Raw genomic sequence first — 17,297 nt, 5'->3', positions numbered from 1 at the left:
ATTAGGGGTAGTAGTCCGGTGGCTCTGGCTGACGGGATGATGTGGGATATTAGGGATAGTAGTCCGGTGGCTCTGGCTGACGGGATGATGTGGAATATTAGGGGTAGTAGTCCGGTGGCTCTGACTGACGGGATGATGTGGGATATTAGGGGTGAGCTGTGCAAGCAGAGAGCGGGGCTGTGGAGGGAAAGAGCGGGACACGGATGTAGGATGGCGGGTGGAGAGCAGAGCTGTGGAAGGAGACAGTGTGATGGCAGGTGGACAGTGGGACTGGGGAAGCAGAGAGCGTGATGGCGGGTGGACAGTGGGGCTGGGGAAGGAGAGAGCGTGATGGCGGGTGGAGAGCGGGGCTGTTAAGGGAGAGAGCGGGACCCACAGTTAGATACTATGCCCGGGCAACGCCGGGCTCTTCGGCTAGTCTACTAATAAAACCTATATATTTAGGCCACAGACAACAAGCAGTTTCCTCCTCGGAGTCGGCAGCTGAACACGTTCCTCATAGACTCATCTTCCATAACGCTAATTCTCGTCTCATTACCGACACTGGAATCGGCGTTAGCAATACTGCAGGAGATATTCATTAAACGCGACATGAGAAATAACTCCGTCATGATGAGGACGACATCTTCATCTTCTACTACAGCTCTAGAGACAGATTTGTCCAGAGTCGGTCACTGACTCCATCCCCACCGGCCGTCTATATGAAGGTTTCCCATCTTCCCCGCACTGGAATCTTCTGTCACGTTAGATCTCAGCTCTGAGTCACACACAGAAGTTTGATGAAATTTTATAAAAGCTTTTTTGTTTCCACAAACATCATGGACAGAAATGATCTGATCCAAAACTCTCCATGTACAGTGATTTACGGGGTTTATTTCTGGCCTTAGGCTTTCCTATATTACAAGAAAAATACCAGAAAAAAAACAGATTTTAAAATGTTTCTAAAGAAAAATGGCTCCAAAATTGCATCAGGCGGCTTTAATTGCAGCAGGATCCTACCCCTCCATAGAGATATAGACTTCAGTCTAAGAGAGGATTAGCATTAGGTTCTGGCAACGAGAATCGCCTTATCGTGTCTGCCGGGTACACATGGATTGGTCAATTTATGCGCTAAGAATTCTCAATTCTTCATATCTCTAGTGCAGTAATGCAATTCAATCTCCATATTTCATGCTTTAGCATTACAGAGTGCTGCTTTTGTTTAAATGTATATATGAATTGGCGACTCTAGGGAAGCACCTGTTCAGACCTAATTTATGTTTGGATGTGACAGTGAATATTTTATTTAGTATTAATATATGGGGCACAAAGGGGACATTACTAATATATGGGGCACAAAGGGGACATTACTAATATATGGGGCACATAGGCGGCATTACTAATATATGGGGCACAAAGGGGACATTACTAATATATGGGGCACATAGGCGGCATTACTAATATATAGGGGCACATAGGGGACTGTTGTGAGTTCATTTTTCCCTTCACCATTGAGGTCTGATGAACTCCCTCCTCTAGTCAAGGAAGGTAGTGAGACTGATTACCAAACACCTGGGCAGCTAGATGATGACTGGGTGGCTGGAATTGAGGACTGGATATAAGGCTGCCGACGCCCTTCTTCCTGGCTGGTGATTTTCCTGCTGGATTCTTGGAGACCAGTCTGATTCCTGCATCTCAAAGCTAAGTTTTTCTGCTCTGCTTTGTACTCTTCAGTTTTGTTTTTGTTTTGCCTTGCTTTTTGGGAGTTCTGCCATCCCCGGCCGGGGGTGAGCTGAATTCCTTTTTTGTCTCTGATCTGTTGATATTTTGCTCTGTCTTCAGAATATACCTGAGTGCTGATATAGTCTTTTGAAGCCTAGCGACTTCAGGGCCTGTTTTTCCTATCAGTCAGTTGGCTCATTTTGATAGGGTTTTTGCGGATGGCAGACAGCAGCTCTCCTATCCTGTCCTATGTAGTTAGCTTGGGCCGCATCATTTGCTCAACCTATCTTTCTATCTGTGTTAGTGTTTTCATCTTGCTTCACCTTCATTATATGTTGGGGGCTGCCTATTGCTTTGGGGTCTGCTCTGGGGCAGTTTAGTTTTTCCCCTTTCTGTCTTTAGGCTATATAGTTCTCCGGCTGTGATCGAGGGGTCTAGGGCACCGTAGGAAACCCCCACGGCTACTGCTAGTTGTTGTGGATAGGTTCAGGGGTCAGCAATCCGATAGCTGCCAACCTCTCTGGTTTTTCTGGACTTAGCTGGTATTTTGTTTTTTCCTCCTTCGGTGACTCATCATAACAGAATCACCAGCCATACCGCAGATCCTAGGGTACTCAATAGCAGGAGAGAATTGTAAGAAAAGGAAAAAAAAAAGAAAAAAAAGAAAGGTGTCAGAATTTTTTTTTTTTTTTTTTTGTGTGCATATTTTTTCCTCTATATCTCTGAGGCCGTAGGGGGAATTTTTTTTTCTCTCAATGGAGATGAAGCAATTGTCTGATCGTGTGGAGCAGCTCACTGCTGAAGTGCGGGGAATTTCCGCCTATCTTGCTCATTCACATGCTGCTGAACCAAAGACTCCTCCTCCTGATGTATTTTTGGGGGATCGGTCTAAATTCTTGAATTTCAAGAATAATTGTAAATTATTTTTTGCCTTGAAGCCTAACTCGTCGGGGAACTCCGCGCAGCAGGTTAAAATTGTCATCTCTTTGCTGCGCGGCGATCCCCAGGATTGGGCGTTTTCTTTGAAACCTGATGATCCTATTCTGAATAATGTGAACGCATTTTTTCAAGCCTTGGGGTTGTTGTATGACGAACCTAATGCTATTGATCAGGCTGAAAAGACCCTGTTGGCATTAAGCCAGGGTCGGGATTCGGCAGAGTTGTACTGTCAAAAATTCCGAAAGTGGGCGGTCCTTACTACCTGGAATGATGGTGCCTTGGCAGCTCTCTTTAGGAAGGGTTTGTCAGAAACTGTAAAAGATACTATGGTGGGATTTCCTGTTCCCTCTGGTCTTGACGATTCTATGTCATTAGCCATTCAGGTGGATCGGCGTTTACGTGAACGCAAAACTACACGAGAGATGTTTCCACCTGTTGAACAAATGTCTGAACCTATGCAATGTGATAGAGTTTTGTCTAGGGCGCAACGTCAGGAGTTCAGAAGGCGTAATAAGCTGTGTTTTTTTTGTGGAGATGCCTCGCATATTATTTCTGTCTGCCCTAAACGAGAGAAACGTTGTGCACACACGTTTTCTGTGGGTGGTGTTCAACCTAAGTTTCTTCTGGCAATTACTCTGATCTGTTCCCTGTCCACATTTTCCGCCAAGGCTTTTGTGGATCCAGGAGCAGCCCTAAACCTGATGGACTTGGATTTTGCTAAACGTTGTGGATTTCCTATGACACCTCTGCGGACGCCTATCCCTTTGAGGGGTATTGATGCTACTCCTTTGGCGAAGAATAAACCTCAGTTTTGGACCCAGGTGGTAATGCGGGTCGCCCCAGACCATCAAGAAAATTGCAGATTTTTGGTGTTGCATAATTTGCATGATACCATTGTTCTGGGGTTTCCCTGGTTGCAAATCCATAATCCAGTTCTGGATTGGAAATCTTTGTCTGTGGTGAGTTGGGGTTGTCGGTGTGCCCTTATTGATGCTCCTGTTTTCTCCACCTCTCCCCAGTCGCATGACGTTCCTGACTATTTGGCTGACTTTTATGATGTATTTAGTGAGAATGAGTCTGCGTCTTTGCCTCCTCATAGGAGTTATGACTGTGCTATTGAGCTGAACCCGGGGTGTAAATTCCCCAAGGGTCGGCTTTTCAATTTATCTGTACCCGAGCACGAGGCTATGCGATCCTATATTAAGGAGGCATTGGAGAAGGGTCATATTAGACCATCCTCTTCACCCTTAGGTGCTGGGTTTTTTTTCGTGGCTAAAAAGGATGGATCATTAAGACCTTGTATTGACTGTCGTGCCCTCAACAAAATTACTGTTAAATATCAGTATCCGTTACCCCTGATTTCTGATCTATTCTCCAGAGTTAAAGGTGCTTGCTGGTTTATCAAGCTTAATCTCAGGGAGGTGTATAATCTTATTCGCATTAAGCATGGGGATGAATGGAAGACGGCGTTTAATACTCCTGAGGGACATTTTGAGTACCTGGTGATGCCTTTTGGGCTCACTAATGCCCCTTCTGTCTTCCAGTGCTTCATGAATGATATATTCCGAGACTTTGTGGATAAATTTTTGATTATCTATCTGGATGATATTTTGATCTTCTCCAAGAATTGGGACTCTCATGTGGAACATGTTCGGACTGTGTTCCGGATTTTGAGGGAGAATTCCCTGTATGTCAAGGGATCGAAATGCCTTTTTGGGGTACAGAGGATTTCATTTTTGGGATTTATTTTGTCTCCGTCAACTATTGAAATGGACCCGGCCAAGGTACAGGCCATTTATGATTGGGTTCAGCCCACTTCTTTGAAGGCCCTCCAGAAGTTTTTGGGTTTTGCTAATTTTTATCGGAAATTTATAGCTAATTTTTCTGGTATTGCCAAGCCATTGACGGATTTAACTAGGAAGGGTGCTGATGTGCTGAATTGGTCTCCGGAGGCTGTTTCTTCCTTTCAGGAGCTGAAGCGAAGATTCACTTCTGCTCCGGTTTTGCGGCAACCTGATGTCTCACTCTCGTTTCAGGTGGAGGTGGACGCTTCTGAGATTGGTGCAGGAGCGGTGTTGTCCCAAAAAGATCCTGTGACATCTAAAATGAATCCTTGTGCTTTCTTTTCCCGAAAGTTCTCCCCATCCGAACGTAACTATGATGTGGGGAATCGGGAACTGTTGGCCATGAAATGGGCATTTGAGGAGTGGAGACATTGGTTGAAGGTAACATGGAATATGAGGTAGGGAAGATACTGGATTCCCGTCTGGCTAGACGGAGACTCCAGTATTTGGTTAAGTGGAAGGGTTATGGTCAGGAGGATAATTCCTGGGTCTCTGCCTCTGATATTCATGCCGAAAGATTGGTGCGTGCCTTTCATCGGGCTCACCCGGATCGCCCTGGTGGCATGGATGAGGGTTCGGTGACCCCTCCTCAAGGGGGAGGTACTGTTGGGAGTTCATTTTTCCCTTCACCATTGAGGTCTGATGAACTCCCTCCTCTAGTGAAGGAAGGTAGTGAGACTGATTACCAAACACCTGGGCAGCTAGATGATGACTGGGTGGCTGGAATTGAGGACTGGATATAAGGCTGCTGACACCCTTCTTCCTGGCTGGTGATTTTCCTGCTGGATTCTTGGAGACCAGTCTGATTCCTGCATCTCAAAGCTAAGTTTTTCTGCTCTGCTTTGTACTCTTCAGTTTTGTTTTTGTTTTGCCTTGTTTTTTGGGAGTTCTGTCATCCCCGGCCGGGGGTGAGCTGAATTCCTTTTTTGTCTCTGATCTGTTGATATTTTGCTCTGTCTTCAGAATATACCTGAGTGCTGATATAGTCTTTTGTAGCCTAGCGACTTCAGGGCCTGTTTTTCCTATCAGTCAGTTGGCTCATTTTGATAGGGTTTTTGCGGATGGCAGACAGCAGCTCTCCTATCCTGTCCTATGTAGTTAGCTTGGGCCGCATCATTTGCTCAACCTATCTTTCTATCTGTGTTAGTGTTTTCATCTTGCTTCACCTTCATTATATGTTGGGGGCTGTCTATTGCTTTGGGGTCTGCTCTGGGGCAGTTTAGTTTTTCCCCTTTCTGTCTTTAGGCTATATAGTTCTCCGGCTGTGATCGAGGGGTCTAGGGCACCGTAGGAACCCCCCACGGCTACTGCTAGTTGTTGTGGATAGGTTCAGGGGTCTGCAATCAGATAGCTGCCAACCTCTCTGGTTTTTCTGGACTTAGCTGGTATTTTGTTTTTTCCTCCTTCGGTGACTCATCATAACAGGGGACAGTACTAATATATGGGGCACATAGGGGACAGTACTAATATATGGGGCACATAGGCGGCATTACTAATATATGGGGCACACAGGGGACATTGCTAATACATGGGGGCACATAGGCGGCATTACTAATATATGGGGGCACATAGGCGGCATTACTAATATATGGGGGCACATAGGTGACATTACTAATATATGGGGGCACATAGGGGACATTACTAATATATGGGGGCACATAGGGGACATTACTATTATATGGGGCACATAGGGGACATTACTAATATATGGGGGCACATAGGGGACAGTATTAATATATACCGTTCTTATTACACAGATATAAAACATATAATACTGGTGAATAAAACAAGACTGAGCACAAGACCTTCACAGCCGTCTACACATCATAGGGGAGATCTCCTGACACCTTCTCTCCATCTACCTGATGATCCTGAGGAACACTGGCATCTTCTTGTTTACAGTCCTGTGGAAGAAGAGGACGGGGACATCTCTCTGGTGTTGTCCTCTTACTGGATAGATCTGGAGGAAACACACACAGGGACTGAATTCATTCTCTACATACAGATAATTATAGGCCGTGTGTATTTAGTCCTGCCTATTACCTGGTGATGTGAGGGGCTGGGGACCCTCCATTATGACGTTCTTGTACAGATCTTTGCATCCTTCTAAATACTTCAACTCCTCCATGGAGAAATAGACAGCGACATCCAGACACCTTATAGTAACCTGACACATACAATGATACCGTCATCCCCCGATCCCTTCATAGTGTTACTGTATAATGTCCCAGCAGTGTCACCTCTCCAGTCAGCAGCTCAATCATCTTGTAGGTGAGTTCTAGGATCTTCTGGTCATTGATGTCCTCATGGATCAGGGGGTGAGGTGGAGGCCCCGTGATTGGGCTCAGGGGTCTTCCGCATCCCTCAGACACAGGGTCCTGACAGCGATCACTAGAGGTCTTCTTCACCACTGTGTAATCCTGGTTATGGAGAGACACATTAATAAATCTCACTACAGACATTCCCAGAGTCCTCACCTCTCCAGTTCTGTCCGTTATTCCCATAGATAAGAATGATGCAATGTGACGTCATCAGAATCTCTCACCTCTCCAGTGAGACGGAAGAGGATCTCTAGAGTGAGGTGTAATATCCTCTCCACCATCTTGTCTCTGTCCATATCCATCCTTGATGGGTAAATCAGGAAAATTCTCTTTTGCAGAAGATCTTCACTGAGAGGATCCGATATTGTAGAGACCTGAATGAGAAGAAGATGATCCGATGTAACATCATAAGAATCCTGTGTAATAATACAATTACAGGAGATAATAAGGGAAACATATGAGATTTATTATCTTACAGTATTTAGTTTTCTTCCCTGACATCTACTAATAAATCCTATATACAGTGGGGCAAAAAAGTATTTAGTCAGTCAGCAATAGTGCAAGTTCCACCACTTAAAAAGATGAAAGGCGTCTGTAATTTACATCATAGGTAGACCTCAACTATGGGAGACAAACTGAGAAAAAAAAATCCAGAAAATCACATTGTCTGTTTTTTTTTCATTTTATTTGCATATTATGGTGGAAAATAAGTATTTGGTCAGAAACAAGCAATCAAGATTTCTGGCTCTCACAGACCTGTAACTTCTTCTTTAAGAGTCTCCTCTTTCCTCCACTCATTACCTGTAGTAATGGCACCTGTTTAAACTTGTTATCAGTATAAAAAGACACCTGTGCATACCCTCAAACAGTCTGACTCCAAACTCCACTATGGTGAAGACCAAAGAGCTGTCAGAGGACACCAGAAACAAAATTGTAGCCCTGCACCAGGCTGGGAAGACTGAATCTGCAATAGCCAACCAGCTTGGAGTGAAGAAATCAACTGTGGGAGCAATAATTAGAAAATGGAAGACATACAAGACCACTGATAATCTCCCTCGATCTGGTGCTCCACGCAAAATCCCACCCCGTGGGGTCAGAATGATCACAAGAACGGTGAGCAAAAATCCCAGAACCACGCAGGGGGACCTAGTGAATGAACTGCAGAGAGCTGGGACCAATGTAACAAGGCCTACCATAAGTAACACACTACGCCACCATGGACTCAGATCCTGCAGTGCCAGACGTGTCCCACTGCTTAAGCCTGTACATGTCCGGGCCCGTCTGAAGTTTGCTAGAGAGCATTTGGATGATCCAGAGGAGTTTTGGGAGAATGTCCTATGGTCTGATGAAACCAAACTGGAACTGTTTGGTAGAAACACAACTTGTCGTGTTTGGACGAAAAAGAATACTGAGTTGCATCCATCAAACACCATACCTACTGTAAAGCATGGTGGTGGAAACATGATGCTTTGGGGCTGTTTCTCTGCAAAGGGGCCAGGACGACTGATCCGGGTACATGAAAGAATGAATGGGGCCATGTATCGTGAGATTTTGAGTGCAAACCTCCTTCCATCAGCAAGGGCATTGAATATGAAACGTGGCTGGGTCTTTCAACATGACAATGATCCAAAGCACACCGCCAGGGCAACGAAGGAGTGGCTTCGTAAGAAGCATTTCAAGGTCCTGGAGTGGCCTAGCCAGTCTCCAGATCTCAACCCTATAGAAAACCTTTGGAGGGAGTTGAAAGTCCGTGTTGCCAAGCGAAAAGCCAAAAACATCACTGCTCTAGAGGAGATCTGCATGGAGGAATGGGCCAACATACCAACAACAGTGTGTGGCAACCTTGTGAAGACTTACAGAAAACGTTTGACCTCTGTCATTGCCAACAAAGGATATATCACAAAGTATTGAGATGAAATTTTGTTTCTGACCAAATACTTATTTTCCACCATAATATGCAAATAAAATGAAAAAAAAACAGACAATGTGATTTTCTGGATTTTTTTTTCTCAGTTTGTCTCCCATAGATGAGGTCTACCTATGATGTAAATTACAGACGCCTCTCATCTTTTTAAGTGGTGGAACTTGCACTATTGCTGACTGACTAAATACTTTTTTGCCCCACTGTATTTAGGCCACAGACAACAAGCAGTTTCCTCCTCGGAGTCGGCAGCTGAACACGTTCCTCATAGACTCATCTTCCATAACGCTAATTCTCGTCTCATTACCGACACTGGAATCGGCGTTAGCAATACTGCAGGAGATATTCATTACACGCGACATGAGAAATAACTCAGTCATGATGAGGACGACATCTTCATCTTCTACTGCGGCTCTAGAGACAGATTTGGCCAGAGTCGGTCACTGACTCCATCCCCATCGCCGTCTATATGAAGGTTTCCCGTCTTCCCCGCACTGGAATCTTCTATCACATTAGATCTCAGCTCTGAGTCACACACAGAAGTTTCATGAAGTTTTATAAAAGCTTTTTTGTTTCCACAAACATCATGGACAGAAATGATCTGATCCAAAAGTCTCCATGTACAGTGATTTACGGGGATTATTTCTGGCCTTAGGCTTTCCTATATTACAAGAAAAATACCAGAAAAAAAAACAGATTTTAAAATGTTTTTAAAGAAAAATGGCTCCAAAATTGCATCAGGCGGTTTTAATTGCAGCAGGATCCTACCCCTCCATAGAGATAGAGACTTTGGTCTAAGAGAGGATTAGAATTAGGTCCTGGCAACGAGAATCGCCTTATTGTGGCTGCAGGGTACACATGGATTGGCCAATTTATGCGCTAAGAATTCTCAGTTCTTCATATCTCTAGTGCAGTAATGCAATTCAATCTCCATATTTCATGCTTTAGCGTTACAGAGTGCTGCTTTTTCTTTGAATGTATACATGAGTTGGCGACTCTAGGAAAGCACCTGTTCAGACCTAATTTATGTTTGGATGTGGCAGTCAATATTTTATTTATTACTAATATGTGGGGCACATAGGTGACATTACTAATATATGGGGCACATAGGTGACATTACTAATATATGGGGGCACATAGGGGACATTACTAATATATGGGACACATAGAGGACATTACTAATATATAGGGCACATAGGCGGCATTACTAATATATGGGACACCTAGGGGACATTACTAATATATGGGGCACATAGGTGACATTACTAATATATGGGGCACATAGGTGACATTACTAATATATGGGGCACATAGGGGACATTACTAATATATGGGGCACATATGTAGAAATATTAATGTATGGGGCACATAGTTGGCATTACTAATATATGGGGCACATAGGTGACATTACTAATATATGGGGTCACATAGGGGGCATTACTAATATATGGGGCACATAGGTGACATTACTAATATATGGGGGCACATAGGCGGCATTACTAATATATGGGACACATAGGGGACATTACTAATATATGGGGCACATAGGGGACATTACTAATATATGGGGCACATAGGTGACATTACTAATATATGGGGTCACATAGGGGACATTACTAATATATGGGGCACATAGGGGACATTACTAATATATGGGGCACATAGGGGACATTACTAATATATGGGGCACATAGGGGACATTACTAATATATGGGGCACATATGTGGAATTATTAATGTATGGGGCACATAGGTGGCATTACTAATATAAGGGGCACATAGGTGACATTACTAATTTATGGGGTCACATAGGGGACATTACTAATATATGGAGCACATAGGGGACATTACTAATATATGGGGCACATAGGGGACATTACTAATATATGGGGCACATAGGGGACATTACTAATATATGGGGCACATATGTGGAATTATTAATGTATGGGGCACATAGGTGGCATTACTAATATATGGGGTCACATAGGGGACATTACTAATATATGGGGGCACATAGGGGACATTACTAATATATGGGACACATAGAGGACATTACTAATATATAGGGCACATAGGCGGCATTACTAATATATGGGACACATAGGGGACATTACTAATATATGGGGCACATAGGTGACATTACTAATATATGGGGCACATAGGTGACATTACTAATATATGGGGCACATAGGGGACATTACTAATATATGGGGCACATATGTAGAAATATTAATGTATGGGGCACATAGTTGGCATTACTAATATATGGGGCACATAGGTGACATTACTAATATATGGGACACATAGGGGACATTACTAATATATGGGGCACATAGGTGACATTACTAATATATGGGGTCACATAGGGGACATTACTAATATATGGGGCACATAGGGGACATTACTAATATATGGGGCACATAGGTGGCATTACTAATATATGGAGCACATAGGTGACATTACTAATATATGGGGTCACATAGGGGACATTACTAATATATGGGGCACATAGGGGACATTACTAATATATGGGGTCACATAGGGGACATTACTAATATATGGGGCACATAGGGGACTTTACTAATATATGGGGCACATATGTGGAATTATTAATGTATGGGGCACATAGGTGGCATTACTAATATATGGGGCACATAGGTGACATTACTAATATATGGGGTCACATAGGGGACATTACTAATATATGGGGCACATAGGGGACATTACTAATATATGGGGGCACATAGGGGAAATTACTAATATATGGGGCACATAGGGGACATTAATAATATATGGGACACATAGGGGACATTACTAATATATGGGACACATAGGGGACATTACTAATATATGGGACACATAGGGGACATTACTAATATATGGGGCACATAGGTGGAATTATTAATGTATGGGGCACATAGGTGGCATTACTACTATATGGGGCACATAGGTGGCATTACTAATATATGGGGCACATGGGTTGCATTACTAATATATGGGGCACATAGGGGACATTATTAATACATGGGGCACATAGGGGACATTACTAATATATGGGGCACATGGGTTGCATTACTAATATATGGGGCACATAGGGGACATTACTAATATATGGGGCACATAGGTGACATTACTAATATATGGGGCACATAGGGGACATTACTAATACATGGGGGCACACAAGGGGCATTAATACTATGTAGGGGCACATAAAAGGAATTATGGCCGCCTGCAGGTGTATAGGGGAATATTATCATGTGAGGGAAGAAGGGAGAATTATTACAATAGTCGGGACAAAGGGTGAAGACATGACTTTCTGGAGGCAAAGAGGAAGACAACTGTTATGGGCTTGCGGAACACACCAAATAATAAGGATGGGATAAGGTGATTCGCAGCCCGGGGTCCACCGTGCAGAGGTGTTAACTGCGGCTCAGTAATGGCGGTCACTATATGGCGGTATTATAAATGGACACACGCGGGTTAACGTCACCCGGTGTGTACGAGGCGGACTCTGGTGCCTCACAGAGCCGCACTACCACTGAATATAAACGCCGAAGCCTGTTAAGCTCACAGAGCTCGGTGAAGTGAGCACAGGTGCAACGTCACAGGACTCTGCCCAAAGTCACCGGGTCGGAGTCCCTCTAGACTCACCTGCACTCGGTACCGCAGCTGCGGTACTTATGTGCCTTGTGCGGGATGGCACAATATGGCGCTAAGTGAGTTGCAGACCTGAGGCACTGTGGCATATAACTTAGCCACTGACAGGCGCTGACTCTACCACTAGACCCTAACTACAAGCACAACCAAGGGTAGGGGTTTCCAGTGAGTCAGTCACCAGATACATGCATCCATCAACATACACACATAAGCATTTGAGTCTATACTAGCTGTCACAGGGTCCTTCTCTGGTATCACACAATCAACAGAGCAAGAGGAGATTGAACAATTCCATGACATTTATTTAGGCAAAAATATGAAAGGTCCATATTCAGTCCACCCCACAAAAGATAGATAGTCCAGAATCTGAATGCAGTTCAGTAACAGTATAACATGTCCAGGGAGATGAGAGTCCAAAATCCAGCTGACAGTGATAACATGTTCCATATATTCTTCTTTCTCTCCGAAGTCCTGTCTTCACACCATGCTCTGCACACAGCAACTGACTTGCCCAGCCGCTGTCCTCCCCAGCCCCCTCATTATGTCCAGGGGGAGTCAAACAGGCTGGGGGCGGTTTTCAGGCCTCCCAGACTTGACAAAAGGTGCCTGGGGGATTATGACACTACAGGGGGTCATCAAGAGTCATAGATAAAAGTCAGGCTGCAGACATACAAGGCATCAAGATTAACACTATGCAAATCAGTGAAATAGCAATATACACAAAATGATATCCATATAGCATATCACACCATCACAACCTCTCCCCCCTCATAATAAGTGAGCACGCTATGAGGTCTACACAGACCTCTGGCCTGCTGACTATAGTCCACATTGCTAAATCGTTTATAGTTCCTTGTACAGTGGCAGGGGTTGCAATAATTATAAGCACTTGATGTCCTTCCATAAATTCCCGGGTCCTGGCGTTACGGTCATACCAGGTTTCTTGACTGGACTGGGCCATTTGCTGTTGATCATTAGCCACTAGCAGGGCGAGACGATCTCTGAACTCTAAACTAGAATGTAGAGAATGATGGGCATTCCAATGTCTGCGATATCTCCCTCCAATTGTTCTTTCAAAAGAGTGAGAGGCCCACGGACCTTCTGGCCAAACAGATTGCTCCTCAGTGGGGTCCGGATGTTGTGGTGCTTGAAGGGCCTGTAGTCGGGTGACTGCTCCCACAAAATGACACTGTAACTCCCCAATGTCGTTCCGAAGGAGGATATCTGCAGGAAGTCCTCCCATAACTCCAATCCAGCACAGTTTTTCTCCAAAACCATAATCCAAACGCACCAAAGCTCGCTGTATATATTTGCGGACACCCCTCCGCCAAACAATGGGAATTCCTGCACCCTGGTGAATTGCCTCGGGTCGAACCACACGGGTGTCAGCGATAGTCAGAAATGCCCCCCCGTGTCTCTAAATCCTGACACTTTGTATCCATCAATTAAGACATCCTGCAGGTGGCATTGCCGTTGCTCTGGGTAGCCAAAGGACAGAGGCTGAAGTCCGTACACTCCAGGAGGAGTATCTATGGTGCCGTGGTCGGTGGTCCACTCTGGTGGGGATGGTGGTAGCTCTTCCTCAGGCGGGATGGAGTGCACCAGATGCACTGGACGAGGTGGGGCTCCCTCCGAATCCTTGAGGGACATCCAAACTGCAAATGTCCAGGTTGCCCACACACATAACATCTCCTCTCTGTGATACCCCCAGGTCGTGGTCGGAACTGTTGGGGCCCAGGATTGGGAGGCGTGATAGTCAGCGGCTTGCGACTAGGTGGAAGGGCAGATATAATCTGAGGGGGACGGGGCGCGGGAGCAGGCCGTGGTTCATTGTCCAGAAGCCTCCTCCATTGAGGTCGGATAGTAAGGGCTTCATCGGCCAAGACTGCAGCTTTATCCACGGTACACGGCGTGCGCTCCCGGACCCATTCCCGTACCTCTGCAGGGCACTTGGCAAGAAATTGTTCTATAAGGAACGCCTGTATAACATCTTCCACAGTAAAGGCGTTTTCTGCTTCCAGCCATCTCCGACAGGCCTCGGACATCTTATGTGCATACATCTTAAACGATCCCCCTGTGGTGCATGGGAGGTCTCGGAACTTGGCCCTATATGAGTCTGGGGTGATAGCATGGTAATCCAGGATAATCTGCTTTACAATGTTATAATCCCGATTCCGCTGTGCGTCAATGGTTCGGTAAGCCTCCGTCATGCTTCCGTTCAGGAGCCCCACTAACAAACGCATCCAGCTAGAGTGGGGCACCTCCATCACAGCACACTGCTGCTCAAAGTCCTTGAAGAACCCCTCCACATCTCCGGAAGTCTCATCAAATGGCTTAAACTCTGTCCGGGTGATCCGTACAGGCTCCCGGATTGTTGGGGTTACACTCCACATTGCATTACTTTCAAGCTCCATTGCTTCTTGTCTCCGCTGTGCCCGGTGGGCAGCCTCCTCCTTGTACACCTGAGAGACGCCGGGGCCCAGAACCGCCATCTCTTCTTCGTACCACACCACCCACTGGCTTTTGGGGGTGGGGATCCCTGTCTCCAGTGCTCGTCCTTCAGACATATGGGAGTAGGTGGTCTGACTAGCACCCACCAGTAGGTCAATTAAGGCCTCTTTAGTCAGTCCCTGGTAGTCCAGGCCCATGTCTCTGGCTCTCTCCTGCAAACTGCATACAGTCCAATTTCTGTACTCACTCTGTGGGTGGTTCTCCATTGGGTTACACTCTGTTGATCCCACTGCTGCCACCAGTTGTCACGGGGTCCTTCTCTGGTATCACACAATCAACAGAGCAAGAGGAGAGTGAACAATTCCAAGACATTTATTTAGGCAAAAATATGAAAGGTCCGTATTCAGTCCACCCCACAAAAGATAAGATAGTCCAGAATCTGAATGCAGTTCAGTAACAGTATAACATGTCCAGGGAGATGAGAGTCCAAAATCCAGCTGACGGTGATAACATGTTCCATATATTCTTCTTTCTCTCCGAAGTCCTGTCTTCACACCATGCTCTGCACACAGCAACTGACTTGCCCAGCCCGTCCTCCCCAGCCCCCTCATTATGTCCAGGCAGAGTCAAACCGGTTTGGCAGTTTTCAGGCCGCCCAGACTTGACAAAAGGTGCCTGGGGGATTTGACACTACAGGGGGTCATCAAGAGTCATAGATAAAAGTCAGGCTGCAGACATACAAGGCATCAAGATTAACACTATGCAAATCAGTGAAATAGCAATATACACAAAATGATATCCATATAGCATATCACACCATCACACTAGCGCATGGCCGCTCGGCCATGCTGCTTTTTTATAGTGGCGTCCTTCCGGGACATTCCTCGTAGTGGACCAATCCGAGCAGGAACGGGACCTGCGCATGTGACCTCCAACCTCCAATGAGAGGTCATCCCACAAGCATGCTCAGTAGGGGAAAAGCAGGACTTAGTCCCAGGAGCGTCTGCTTGCTGCTGACTCACGCATGATACAATAGCAGAGCCAGAAGCAACCAGACGCCTAGCATTAGGCTGGGCAAGGCACTGGGACTAACATCTCTGCTAAGCAACCTCCTCTCTGGCCGGAGAGGAATGGGAGACCGCAGAGGACATGGCTTGAGGTTCTCCATGTGCAGTGAGGGAAACTTGACGACTAACAACTATGAGAAAAAGCACTACTGGAAAATATACACACCATAACAATGTACAAAAACAAAATAACATTGATACACAATGAAGCCGTATCCACTCACAATGAGAATGCAGTAATAACCCCTTTCCTACATTAGACGTACTATTCCGTCCATGTGACCTGGGACCCAAGGACGGAATAGTGCGCTCACGGGGGGAGCGCAGCTGATTGCGGCCGGGTGTCAGCTGTGATACTCAGTGTGCGCCCCTGGCACACTGCGATCAAACATGATCGCAGTGTACCGGGGATTTAGGGAAGCATCGGGAGGGGGCTCCCTCTGTGCTTCCCTGAGATCTGTGCAGTGCTGCTGCGGGGGTTTCCTTCCCTGCAGGTCCCCGAATCCAAAATGGCAGCGGGAGGTGGCTTCCTCGCGCCGGCATGAGGAAGCCTGCAGCACTGCATGTGACAGATGAGCGATCTGTCACATGACAGTTATGTCCCCCCTGGGACATTGTAATAAAGTTAAAAAAAAAAAAGTGTGAAAATAATTTATAAAAAAATCGCTAAATAAATAAAAAAAAAAAAATTCCCAAATAAAAATACACATATTTGGTATCGCTGCGTACGTAACGACCTGCTCTATAAAACTGTCCCACTAGTTAACCCCTTAAAAGGCAAAAAATAAAGCTTTATTATCATACCGCCGAACGAAAAGTGCAATAACGCGCGATCAAAAAGACGCATATAAATATCCATGGTACCGCTGAAAACATCATCTTGTCCTGCAAAAAACGAGCCGCCGTACAGCATCATCCACAAAAAAATAAAAAAGTTATAGCTCGCAGAATAAAGCGATGCAAAAATTATTATTTTTTATATAAAATTGTTTTCATTGCATAAAAGTGCCAAAACATAAAAAAAGACATAAATGAGGTATCGCTGTAAACATACTGACCCGAAGAATAAAACTGCTTTATCAATTTTACCGCACGCGGAACGGTGTAAACGCACCCCCCCAAAAGAAATTCATGAAACGCTGGTTTTTGTTCATTCTGCGACCCAAAAATCGGAATAAAAAGCGATCAAAAAATGTCACGTGCCCGAAAATGGTACCGATAAAAACGTCAACTCATCCCGCAAAAAATAAGACCTCACATGACTCGGTGGGTCAAAATATGGAAAAATTACAGCTCTCAATATGTGGTGATGCAAAAACTATTTTTACAATAAAAAGCGTCTTTTAGCGTGCGACAGCCGCCAAACATAAAAACCGCCATAAATAGTAAATCAAACC

General features: G+C 45.2%; 1 pseudogene; it reads right to left on the bottom strand.

Annotated features, from left to right (window-relative positions):
• The window catches only part of LOC141051430 (uncharacterized), a 162,120-nt pseudogene that overhangs the window by 26,289 nt on the left and 118,534 nt on the right, over positions 1 to 17,297 (bottom strand).

The sequence above is a fragment of the Dendrobates tinctorius genome, unplaced genomic scaffold, assembly GCF_039654945.1.
Source record: "Dendrobates tinctorius isolate UK_male_01 unplaced genomic scaffold, ASM3965494v1 ptg000157l, whole genome shotgun sequence".
Lineage (NCBI taxonomy): Eukaryota > Metazoa > Chordata > Amphibia > Anura > Dendrobatidae > Dendrobates > Dendrobates tinctorius.
This window is presented reverse-complemented; position numbering and strand designations above follow the sequence as displayed.